Source organism: Neodiprion lecontei, chromosome 2, assembly GCF_021901455.1.
Source record: "Neodiprion lecontei isolate iyNeoLeco1 chromosome 2, iyNeoLeco1.1, whole genome shotgun sequence".
NCBI lineage: Eukaryota > Metazoa > Arthropoda > Insecta > Hymenoptera > Diprionidae > Neodiprion > Neodiprion lecontei.
Genome location: NC_060261.1, coordinates 4,286,167 through 4,298,331, shown reverse-complemented (window position 1 = coordinate 4,298,331; position 12,165 = coordinate 4,286,167). Strand labels below are relative to the sequence as shown.

At 38.2% G+C, this 12,165-nt stretch overlaps 2 protein-coding genes across 6 annotated transcripts in view; one reads left to right on the top strand and one right to left on the bottom strand.

The window, feature by feature from the left end:
- Positions 1-12,165, bottom strand: part of LOC107222725 (E3 ubiquitin-protein ligase MYCBP2) — a 163,626-nt gene that overhangs the window by 124,312 nt on the left and 27,149 nt on the right. The gene's annotated exons all lie outside the window — the stretch shown is intronic.
- The window catches only part of LOC107222728, a 69,751-nt gene that overhangs the window by 41,548 nt on the left and 16,038 nt on the right, over positions 1-12,165 (top strand). The gene's annotated exons all lie outside the window — the stretch shown is intronic.

Below are 12,165 nucleotides of genomic sequence, written 5' to 3'. Positions count from 1 at the left end.
TCAACTCTAACTCGTGCCCCTGTGAGAGGGTGGATTTTCCCATTTAAAATGCACGTGTTCCGGATACATTCTCAGCTTATATTTTATTGCAAGACTAATAATATAATAATGATATAAATGTTACACAGTCAGAGTGGCCACAAACTTTTGGGAAAATAATCTCATCCAGAATCTAAATCTCCTCGTTTTTTCTGAAATTTTCTCAATTCTAGTAAGTTACTAAAACTTGAATCGTTCAACTTGTTATCAACTCTAAATTCGGTTCAAATTCAGTTTGAATTAAAAAAAAAATATATATAACGTACAAAAAAAGTTATTATTCTTTTCTTGACAAAAAAAAAAAAAAAATAATGTGAATTGATCACCTCAAAAAATCAAATTCAATTCCCATGAAAGAAAATTGATATTTTCCAGTTTCTTCCTTCACAGATTTTCACGGTGTTCCAGGTATATGGCCACCATGCACATACGTTCCAAGGAATGTTTCTGACCAACGTATAAACATATTTATAATAAACCCGAAACCTACACTCGCACAGTTTGCCGTAACGTTCTGAAATAACACATTAACGAATAGCCGTTTTGCTCTGCTCTAACAATTAGATGAAATTCTACATCAATATATCACCTAGCAAGGTATTTGTCCGCAATTCGAACCCCATTGTTCAAGTTTACATAATGTTATACATAACCCACAAGACAAGTAGACAACCATAATGCGAAGTCACGAGATAGGTATAACTTGAAGCTGAAGTTTCTCCGCAGCAAACGTGGAAGTTCACCTATCTGTCTATTCCTAGGTAAACTTAAGGTCTGGTATAATATACACATATAACGTATACACTCAACCTCAAGTTTCGCGTACTACGTAATCCTCATAAAAAAAATAAAAAAATAATAATCAAACGAATCATCGAAACATTTAATATTGCAAGCAAGTACATATTTTTTAATTATTTTTTAAATTATTTTTCCTTTTAAGTGCCGCAATGTCATGTATATAAAAAAAAAACGTTAGGCAGGATGAAGCGGGAAATTTGAATGTTCTGGTATACAAAACGAGCACAAACAAAAGATAAAAAAAAAAAAAAGTAAAAGGAGGGGAAAGAAAAATATCCCGTACATCACGAGGGCTGTTATGGGATCACCAGTTTCTCTGCAGAGGCAGCAGTTCAAAGGGTTACTAAGTCTTCAGTCGATGCGAGAGAACCAGCTGCTGCCGCAGATAACGACGCGGCCATCGCTCTGCGGACGCATACGTATAATAATAATAACAATAACAATAATAATATGTATTACGTAAGCGGGCGAGTGTGATTTTTAGCCGAGATAAAAAAAAAAGACACAAAGATTGAGAAAAAAACCAGGATATACGAAAAATCAAGCCCTCTCTTATAAAATATTAATATCTCGACGAATGTTATAATATGAAGAATGTTACAGTATAAAGTTACAGGATTCCCTTTTTAATTAATTTATTTCTTTTTTTTTATTGCTTATTCTTGTTTGTACACTTATATAATTTTGTAAGTTAAAGACGAGAGTTCGTAGATGGAAAAAAAAAGCTCGCCTATTCAGCGCCGCGTGGGTATAAACGTTGAGCAAAAATTTTTGTTTAGTATCGCGATGATGAAGAAAAGTATTAAAAGAAAGAAAAACAAGAATCATCACGCAATCGCGGAAGCTTTCATGTCGACGGTTCGAAGCTTCAAAGGGGAGGGAAAAAAATATAGCGAGAGTGCAATGGAAAAAGTGAAGAAGACGAAGTAGTCGAGGATGAATGCAAGATCGTACTACGTGTATGAAAGTATAAGTGAAACAAGAAGAACGGCAAATGAGTGAGAAGGGGAAGAGAAATCTCACGAGTATAATACAAGCAACGACTGAAATAAAAGAAAAACGCAAAATAAGTAATATCGGAAAAAGCTGTGCGAAAATCACACTTTGTGCATCCGTTAGATGAATAAAATAATTACTCCTGACATAAAAAGAAACCTCGAAAAGACTGGACAATGTAGGTCAAGTGTAACGTCCAGCCGTTTTGATTTTTGTAATAAAAAAAAATAGAGAATTTGATTTTGGCACGCGTCTATTGTACCTGGAACAATATTTTTCGATTGTGATAAAAAATGATAATAGTCAAGGACCGAGCGGTAACCGGAACTAAAAATTTCTCTCGATATTCATCTGCTCATAGGAAAATGGAAAATTCTTTTTATTTTAAACACCGTAGTACACATGAAAATGTATATGTATACATATACAATATTATATTACGATACGTGGAAACGCAAAAAGAGAACCGCGTAGCAAAGAGTAAAAATCTCACAATCTCCAGTTATTTATAAAGTTACGTACACACCGGCTTTTCTTTGTACATGATCTGCTTATTTTACGTATGCATGTATGTATTTATAATTTACGTATTACATTTAAAAAAAAAAAAAAGAAAAAGATACGCAGTTTGTGAATTATGCCCAGAACTGCAGCCGTGCAGCGACTGACTTAGCTCTTCTACACTTTTAATTACTCTGAAGTTACCGAGAGCTTTTCTCTTCCCATCTCTCTCACTCCCTCTCTCTCTCTCTCTCTCTCTCACTCACGCTCGTTTTCTGTGAAACTGCACAGAACGCCGCCGCCTCTTCGCTCGTACCACACACGGTATGCAGGGATGTGTGCGTAAAGGTGAATATGCATGCCGGACAAGGTGTCCTAGGAAAGTACAGTAACACCGTAACACGCTGGATATACATATACAGATAAAACGGAAAGATATTTTTATTTTATACAGTGTGCGGGAGAAAGGGTGAGAAAAAAAAATGACAAACACCGCTAAGCTTTCCACATTTGCGATAAAGTAAGAGAATAGAAAAGAAAGAGGGAAAGAAACAATGAGGAGAGAAAGAAACAAATCGTATCACGTGAAATACGATGCCGAATTAGTGTGAAAAGCACTAGAGGCGTGTAACAAAGAAAAATACGTCATACTTTTGTCGGCGTACATTTTACGTACAATGAAACGCGAGGATAAAACGATTCTTCCCAATTCTCCGTTGTTCTTTCGTTACAAACGACACCTGGAGATTAACCTTCATTTTCCGACATTGCCCGTTTAAGGTAAAGGAAAAAGATAAATAGAATTGACAAGAACGAAGTTTCACTCTGACGAGATCCTCTTAACCCTTTTGTATCCTTTGTTTGTGTGTTTAGAGAACTTTGAAAACGTATTTCTTTACAATTTATCGCTATTTACGATTCGTAATCAGCAACGCAAAAAATCACAGAATAATGTGTGATTGAAAGGGTTAAATAATACCGAATTTCGTGGAAAACGTGTGTTATTGAAAGATTTCAATACTTCGTCCACGTTGTTTGAAAATTCGTTCAACTTGAGAAGATCAATAACCCGTCTGCTCCGAATAGACAAAGTTAAACGAAACTGATCGTAAAGCAGAATTGTCAGAATTATTACAAAGCTGTTTGCAATATTGCTCGGCATGTATTCAAAGTTCTTAATTTATTGCAATAATTTTCACCGGCTTTTCGAAAATGAAAAAAAAAAAAACAAATCTCAAAACCGTGTAACAATAAATTTTACGACTATTCTAACGATACAGCGACAAACAAGGCATAACAGGATCATTTTTCTATACTTAGTTTTCATCAGCTCAGTTTCCCATAATTTTTATCGACAACATTCGTCGTTCTCGAGTTTAACACGCCATCGTCGTCAGACTTGTCGTATATGATACGTAATATAACAGAGTATTGTAGACAATATCCGTGAAACGGTTCGCTGAATTTCACATAAAGAAGGAAAAGTGGAGTCTGAGAGTCTACGTGTAAACCTTTTTCATTCCCGAGTGTGGCAAAACGTGGATAGAGTCATATTTTACGCTACGTGTCGTACATGAGTTGCGCAGTGAGCGCGGTAAAAGTTTCTGAAAAGCTGGATGGAGCCGAGGAGCTTTGATTCGATTGAACCCGCACGAACGGTTGCCTAGTCAAAGAATCAACGCCAGAAGCTTTGTTACAACGTCTGACGCGAACGAAATTTAGCATCGATCTCTGCCGATTTATCGGCCGATTAAACGGATCGCGGTTCGACGAAAATCGATACTTTATTCTGGGTAATTTTATCACGAGATGGTGTAATTTTTTTTTCTTACACTTCTTTACAAAGATGCTAAAATATAAAACACTGGAGGTTTAAACAACAAGTTACAGATGCTATCGCATCGAATTGTTCAAAAATTGTTGTAAAGTTTGATAGAATCGTTCGATTTTACAACTCGTTTCGTTATGGAGAAACCGTTTTCTGATAAAAAAGTTAATGGAAAGGATTTTCTTTCTTTTTTTTTGTTTTTACTAGTCGATTCAATGTTGCTATTTCTTGATCGTAATCGATATCGATGTAACGTTCCAGTGAAATGAAATACTTGAAAAAAAAAACAAGCAGTGTTTCGGTGGAATTTTGGAATATAATGTAAAATCATCGGCGAATAAAATAAAACGAATCTACGTAATAGATTTTCATCAATTTTTAAGCGATTTGAAACAAATCATCTTATATCCAAGCTCTCGTTCGTCGTTTCAGTGTTTCTATATTTTTGCGTTATTGAAAAAGATCTTTGCGCATCTTACGAACATAATAATTCTACGAACAGTCACATATAAATCGTGTATAAATACTGTAATCAATCTCGTTGCGAAATTATCATACAGTATCGATTTCGGCGAGTTCAAAATAGGAACGAAACGATTTTCGATACCCAGTTTCTTCTCTCTCTCTCTCGCTCTCTTTCTTTTCTTCCCATCTCTATCATTGCCGTGATAGCCGATATTCTGACTTTCATTTTTCATTTCTAGCTTTTGGTTTTTCTCTCAATTTTAACTCTACCTCTTATCCCAAACTTTAATTTCATTTTATCTCATCCCTTGTCCCAACCTACCATTGCGTGCTCTGCGCTGGAAACAACTTTAACTTCTTCTCTTTATTTTTGTTTCTTTTCGATTTTACCTACTTCAATTTATCATTTCTTCCGTCTGTTTTACTTTCTTTCGTTTTTCTGTTTCTGCTGTATCGCAAATTAATTATTCTGTCATCACGTACTTGCGTACGCTTTGTCCAACACCTATCCATCCATCCATCTATCTCGGACATTACAGGCCCTCCCTAATTTCCTTGCCGAGCTTTCGAACTTTCCATCGATTTCCACAGAGCTGTGCACAGCCTTCCCAGTTTCGGTGGTTTGAGCGGAGGGCTGCTGGCTTAGAACCGGCTTTAATTTGCATCGGCCAATCGGGCGATCCGCGCGCTATTTAAGTCCGGTGAAAACCAGCTCTCAACGGCAGCTGTCCCGCGGTCAGGGTTTTAGGAGCCCGGATTTTAGCGGCGAGGAGCGCCGGTTAATTCGGCAAATCCTCAAGGGAGGATCAGGAAGGCGAGAGGGCGAGACGCCGAGACTGAGAGAGAGAGAGAGAGAGAGAGAGAGGAAGAGAGAGGCGAGTTAATCCGCGGCGACACCCTTGGTCCATGGACACCTACAAGGTATAATACAACTAGCCGAACAACGCGAGGAAACGAGGAAGAACGACGAGGAGAGCTCTTCGATTCTCATCTTTCCGCCTGCCATAAATCTCAACCTTTCGTCTCTGGTGTTTCACCCTTAATTCTTGGACAGAATCGCGAATCTGCGCATAAGTTCCGGCGTGAATGTAAGAATAAGGTGGATATAAAACCGAAGAATGACGAAAAATGACCGAGATGAAAAACATACCGTGAGAAAAGTTTACTTGGAAAGCCTGTTACTTTATTTTTTATTTACTTTGAGAACGGTACAAGTGATTCCTCGTTTTGATTCTCGTTATTTAACTTTCGGTTTCTTTCCTCGATTTTCACAGACATAACAAGGCCAAACGATTTATTCCAAAATCGAGTTTCGAGAACTTTTCTACGGAAGCTTTTAAAATAACTTCCAAGAGATGTTCATCGAATTAAGAGCCTTCGCTTCGCAAATCAAGCGCGATATTATTCAGCGAAAATATATGCAAATAACGGACCGAATCATTCGACACGTGCATACGTATGATACTTTTAATACATTATTTAACACACACGCGTATTCTCTTTAATTTTCGTGATATACGGATTTAGAAAATAGTCATTCGGTATTCCGATATTTGTATATTATTCAATGAATTTAGAGCGAATTTAGTGGTCTTCTATCTGGCGCCGGGATTTGCGCATTAATGCAACATCGTCGAATGATTAATTCAACAAATCACGAAGGCTAATATTTGACAGACGCGGTTCTGCAACCGCTTTCAGTGTTTTCGGCAATACACTCGTTTTGCAGTTCAATCAAGAAAGTAAATAAAAAAAATCAAAGATACGAGCGGCGGAAAATTGGATCGTGAATATCTCTTTGTCGTTTTCTTTTCTTTTCGGTATCAGCTTCTTTTTCACCAATCACGTCATCCCGTCGTCTTTCAATCGTTTCTACCGAGAAATTCGCAACGTCCGAATCATTTTCCCGTTAAACAACAATGATAACGATATAGCGATACATCGATAACGATAATAATTACTCTTCATTTCTTTTGGAAATTAGTTCACGTGTCGTAAATCGACGACCTCATCGATAACTGGCAACAAGTTTGTACAACATATGCATACGTGTGCGTATTTGACACACGCGCATTGCTTACGCTATATACAAAAAGAATAAGTTGGACGAGAAAGGATATCGCGTTCCTTCACGTACGACGATCCCATTAAACGTTTTCTCGCCTGATATATATTTTCTGAGAAGAGACGCCTCGTCTCTCTTTCACAGCCTAACATAACCTTCGTACCATATTGTACAGGTCGAAACTCATGGAAAATTTTTTAAAAACTTCACTAACGGTAAATCAGGGCAGCTACTAAATCTCCGTCACGAAATTCCCTGTCAAAAATTCTTATAATTTTCCCGGACCAATTCGGATAAATTGTTTACTACTATCGGTATCGATTTTGATAAAAACATACGTATTTTTCATACAATTGTTCTCATTTTTTTTTTTTTTTCGTTTCGTACAACGAAAACAGACAATCATTTGTAAGTTAACATTTAGGAACGTTCGAAAGTTTCAAGAGATGTATTAAAAAACGACTCTGTGGAATCTCAAAGCGCTTATTGCAAGGTTTAGGAACAAGGGAAATTATATACCTAACGGTGCAATCTGCATGAGAGAAGGCTGCGAGGGAATTCATTTTCTTTTGCCGGCGTGCGGTATTTGCGTACGCGTGTGTGTGTGTGTGTGTGTGTGTGTGCCCATCGCATATAGACCTCTGCAAACAATTATAACTTTCCGTAACGAGAAGGATGGGAAAGATCCTCTTCTCCTCTCCGTATCATATCGTATACGTGTGTATATATATATATATATGTGCATGTGTGTAAACATTCAAGTGTGGGACTCCTCTTCGGTTCTCATATTATACGCATAGGTGTAGATGTAGGTATGAATGTATGCACGTCTGCACCTTCAGCAGCAGCAGCAGCAGCAGTAACACGAAATAATTCTGTCTCAACTATATTCCGTAGCTTTGCAGGAGCTTTTCGCCCGGAGACCAACTAAAGTAGGATAGAGGTACCCGCTTCGTTATCTCTACTAGGGATCCTCGTTCTAGAAATATTTTACCGAAAACTTTCATTTGGCGACAGATTCTTTTCCGTCGTACGCTTTTCACCTCATTTCTTTTCTATTATTCTACAATTATCATTGTTATTACGTATCTCAGGGTTTCACTACGCGTGTGCGCATGCATTGAGAAAAATTACGAAAAACGAGGTACGCCTATGTATAACTATATTTTTCGATTGTGGTAAAAAATGAAAATAGTTAAGTTACCGAGCGGTAACCGTAACTAAAAATTTCTCTCAGTGCGAGTCTGTTTCAACATGTGCGATTAATAAAATTTTATCTATGAACACCAATGCGACATATATGCTTATCTTGTAATTCGAACTGCTCGTTGGAGCGATTTTTTCTTTTTTTTTTTCTATTTTCTTTTCTTTTTTTATACCGTACTTCCGTAGCGTACAAGCGTAAAGCTGATATCCGAGCTCGACGGGGCAAAAACATCGGGTATAACGTATCGAAGCTTGTCGGGGGTGGTGGTGGAGGGTTGCAGGTTGCGAGGGCGGCGCTGAGCGTCGCGACGCCGGCTTCATGCAGCATCGCCTGCGGCTGCGGTGGTGGTGGTTGGTGCTCTTCTGCCATGGTTTTAACTCAGATGAACGCGGACCACCGCGGCGCACGGTTGAAACTTGGTGTGTCGTATTTTCTTACTCTGCCACGAGTTGTACGAAAAGAGTCGGTACAGTAACGGGAGTTGAAATATTAATTATATATATAAAGAAAAAAAAAAAGAAAAAAGAAGAATAAAAGGATGTGATAAAACTGAAGAAAGAAAGAATAAGGACAAAAATTACAACGCGATAGGCGGAAACGAAATATTTAAAAGAAAAAAAACAGTAACATATCGATACGAGAATAAACCTAAAGTGTGTACTTGCTGTAAATAAGTAACAACGGACAATTTTGTTCGATTGTTTGTTGATTTTTTTTTTTTTTGTTTGTTTCATTTTTGTTCCACCTTTCTGCGAAGAAAGGACGGAAAAAAAATTGAATCGAGAAATTGACGACGGATATGGAGAGAGAGAGAGAAAAAAAAACTAAACAATCCTTTGCAATCTCTTTCTCTCTATCTGTCTCTCTCTCTCTGCAGGCGATCTCTTCAATCGTATAATCACAGATTGCAAAAAAAGGAGACAAAAATTAATCGAACGAATCAAAGAATTACAACTCAATGTTACGGATTGTAATCTTTTTTTTTTTTTATTCAATTCAATATTCCTCGACACGTGTTTCATCCATTTTCGTTCGTCTCTCTCATCCCTCTGTCTCGCCCTCTCATTCTTCCATTTTTTTTTTTTGTGTTTTTTATTTTTTATCACGAGCCAATTTCCGCACGATTGAAGCAAAACCTTTTATCACTCCGACGAAATTACTTACAGGTGATTACATGTACCAACAGGGATCAAAGTGTACAGGGTTGAATAATTTGAGGACTGTTTTATGCGATAATCGAAAAGCCTTGAAAGATTTTTCTGCCGAACACAACAGAATTCTCCGTACAATCAGGTATAACCGCGTACCGTATCAATCGGATAAACCGGAAGTACGTGATACCGTCGAAACACCGGAAACGTAGCGTCCAAATACTCGTTGAAGACTCATCAATACGCTCGTATCGTCGTCAAGACAATGAGGAGTAAAAGAAAAGGATGAATATTATAAATGTAATGAAAAAGTCCAAATAGATGTACGATCGAAAAATTTTCTTTTACCTTAAATTTTTGTTTCATCTTTCTTTCTTTCCTTTCATCTTTATTCTGCTTTTCTGCACAAGCACAAAAGCGACTCAGCGACTTTGACACTTCCTTGCCTTTTCCCACTTTCTTTCCCCCTCTCTCTCTCTCTCTCTCTCTTTATTTGGCTTTCGGCATCGCGACGAGGCTTTCGTTGTACACACGTATTCTCTACAGGCGACGACGAATGAAGAGAGAAACGACCGGAGGGAACGCTCGATTACCCTAATTTTCTAACCGTGCGAAACTAACGAGCCGAGTGAATTTTTTAACGTTTACTTTTTAACGCCAGCACTCATCCGTCACTCGAGTCCCCCACCCCCCACACCTTAACACCCCCCCCACACCCCGGCATTCCTTGCCAGATACGGTTTTTTAGCAATCTCTAAACCGCTGCTGTTTAACAAATTTCACTCGTACTCGTTGCACCGTTTACCAACTCGTTCATTCATTTTACCGTACAATTTTCAAGATTGAAAAGCTTTTTGACGGATTGAAAAAAAATTTCAACTACATCCGGAAACGCGTATATATTTTTATTACATTAATTGTCCCCCCGTTGTTTTTTTTTTCAAACTTGAAGAGGCTTGCGAGAAGTGAGAAACCGAATTGAGATTTGACGGGGGAAAGAAAAAAAAATTGTGCAATTACGCGCAAAAGTGAGGGAACAAAAGTATAAATTCGCTACTTCGGGATTGACGAGTTTTGATAATTGTTGAGGAAAATTGTTTTCTGGTTAACCGTACGTGGCTTATATACAGTGTATACATAATACTTGCGCGTATGTAACGTTACATGAATTTTAAATACTCGGCAGACGACGATACCGATCAACGTCAGCGTTATTATTTACACCGTAATTAATCACTTGCTAATTAATGCGCTCGCCGGCCTCTAGGCTGAGAGGATATCCGTGCCAAAAGAGAGAGATGGAGAGCGATAAAAAGAAAAAGAGGAGAGAGAGAGAGAGAGAGAGGGAGGGAGGGATAGGCAAAGCATTACACGGGAGAAAGGTCGCGAAAAGCGATCAAAACCGCGAAAATCAGGGAAAAGTTTTTAGCGAGGAGTAAGAGAGAGAGAGAGAGAGAAAGAGGTTTGTTTTTTTTTTTTTTCTTCTTCACCGCCTCTCCCCGAATTTTTTTTTTTTTTTTTGTTTCCACTTTCTTCGTCCTCCTTCTTTTCTCCTTGGAAACACAACGCGTGACTTGCACAAGAGTTGAAGGAAGAAAACGTCACTCAAAGGCGCGTCGGGGGTAGAAAAAAGGAGAGAAAAGAAAAAAAAAAAAAACTGAAAAGTGTTGTAATTAAAAAGGAAGAAAAGAAAGGTACGAGAGCTGCGTGCTGCAGGCGCCGGAGAGGAGAGAGAGAGAGAGAGAAAAAAAAAAGAGAATTATTATTATAAGAGGGTGAAACTTTATTAGAAGGAAAATTTTCCATTCCTTTCTTTTCCTTTTTCTCAGTTCATTTTGCCCCACCTTTTTCTCCACCTCCTTCTCATCCTCCTGCTTCGTCTCGTTTCAAGCTTCTTCGCATATATATTATTACCAAAGTGAAAAACTTAATTCGCATTTTACGCAAAAGAGCGAAAAATATCCCAGACGTGATGCCGACCCTCTCAGTCTCGAATTCGGGCGTGATAAAATTTTCATTACTTAGCCCGAGGACTCGTCGTTAAAATAATTATAGATTACGTTTACCCGTAATTCGGATCCAATTGAGAAACGTTGAAACATTGATATAGCGATCGCTGATAGATTTCTATTGCTTTATTAAATAAATAACAAAATAGAAAAATTTTATCGAACTAACGCGACGAAAAAAAAAAATCGAGAAAGAAAAAAAATCATACGTGCAACAAATTAAATTAAAATTAGTCGTAAATAACAGGTAAAGCCTCAGGAGCTTAAATTTCTACCACATCGGGGTGTAACATTGTATCAATTACTTACGAGATTTTGAACCAAAAATGTTTTTCTCGCTTGTTTTTTTTTTTTTTTTTGGTTTTTTTTAATCAAAAGGGTTAACGAGCACCGCTCGCCAGCCGAAAACACGTACGTTGGGATTAAGGGATTAAAGACTAGGTACAGCTTTCGGACTATTTCGATTTTAATCGTCGTTACAAAATCCGCACACGCGCAACGTACTTACGTACATACCGTGCGGAATAAAATCTCGTATAAAACGGCTAAATTACCTTGTTGAAAAACAAAACAAACGTTAAAAAAAAAAAAAAAAAAAAAAACGACACGGAGCAAAGAAAGAAGGACGGGATCGGTACTGAGGAACGGAAATTTAATAAATTTCACCCTAATTGACAGTTGTTTCCTCCGACAGCTTTCGCGGCAAGCTTATGATAATTGCTATGTAAACAAGACTTGACGTAATATGTTTAATAAAGCATACCAAGAGAACGATGCGAGCGAGACGCGATTTGCTCACATCACTCCCGAAATCTGGATCCCCCTTCAAAAACTTGCAATTTACGATTAGTAAATTTATCTGTTTTATCTTTCGCCCCTCTCCAAAGCAACGGAACAGCGACGAAGGGAAAGAGAACTCGGGCGATAAGAAGTGCTACAATTTGCGGAGGAGCTAAGGGAAGGGAGGGGGGCGAAAAATAGGTAAATGGGGGAGGAAGAGGGACAGGAGGGCTCGTCGAAAGCTCGGCTCGAGGGGCAAAAAGGGGGCGGAAGGGGGAGAGGGAGAGGGAGGAGGTCGAGATAGCCGACCCGAGTGGCCAAAG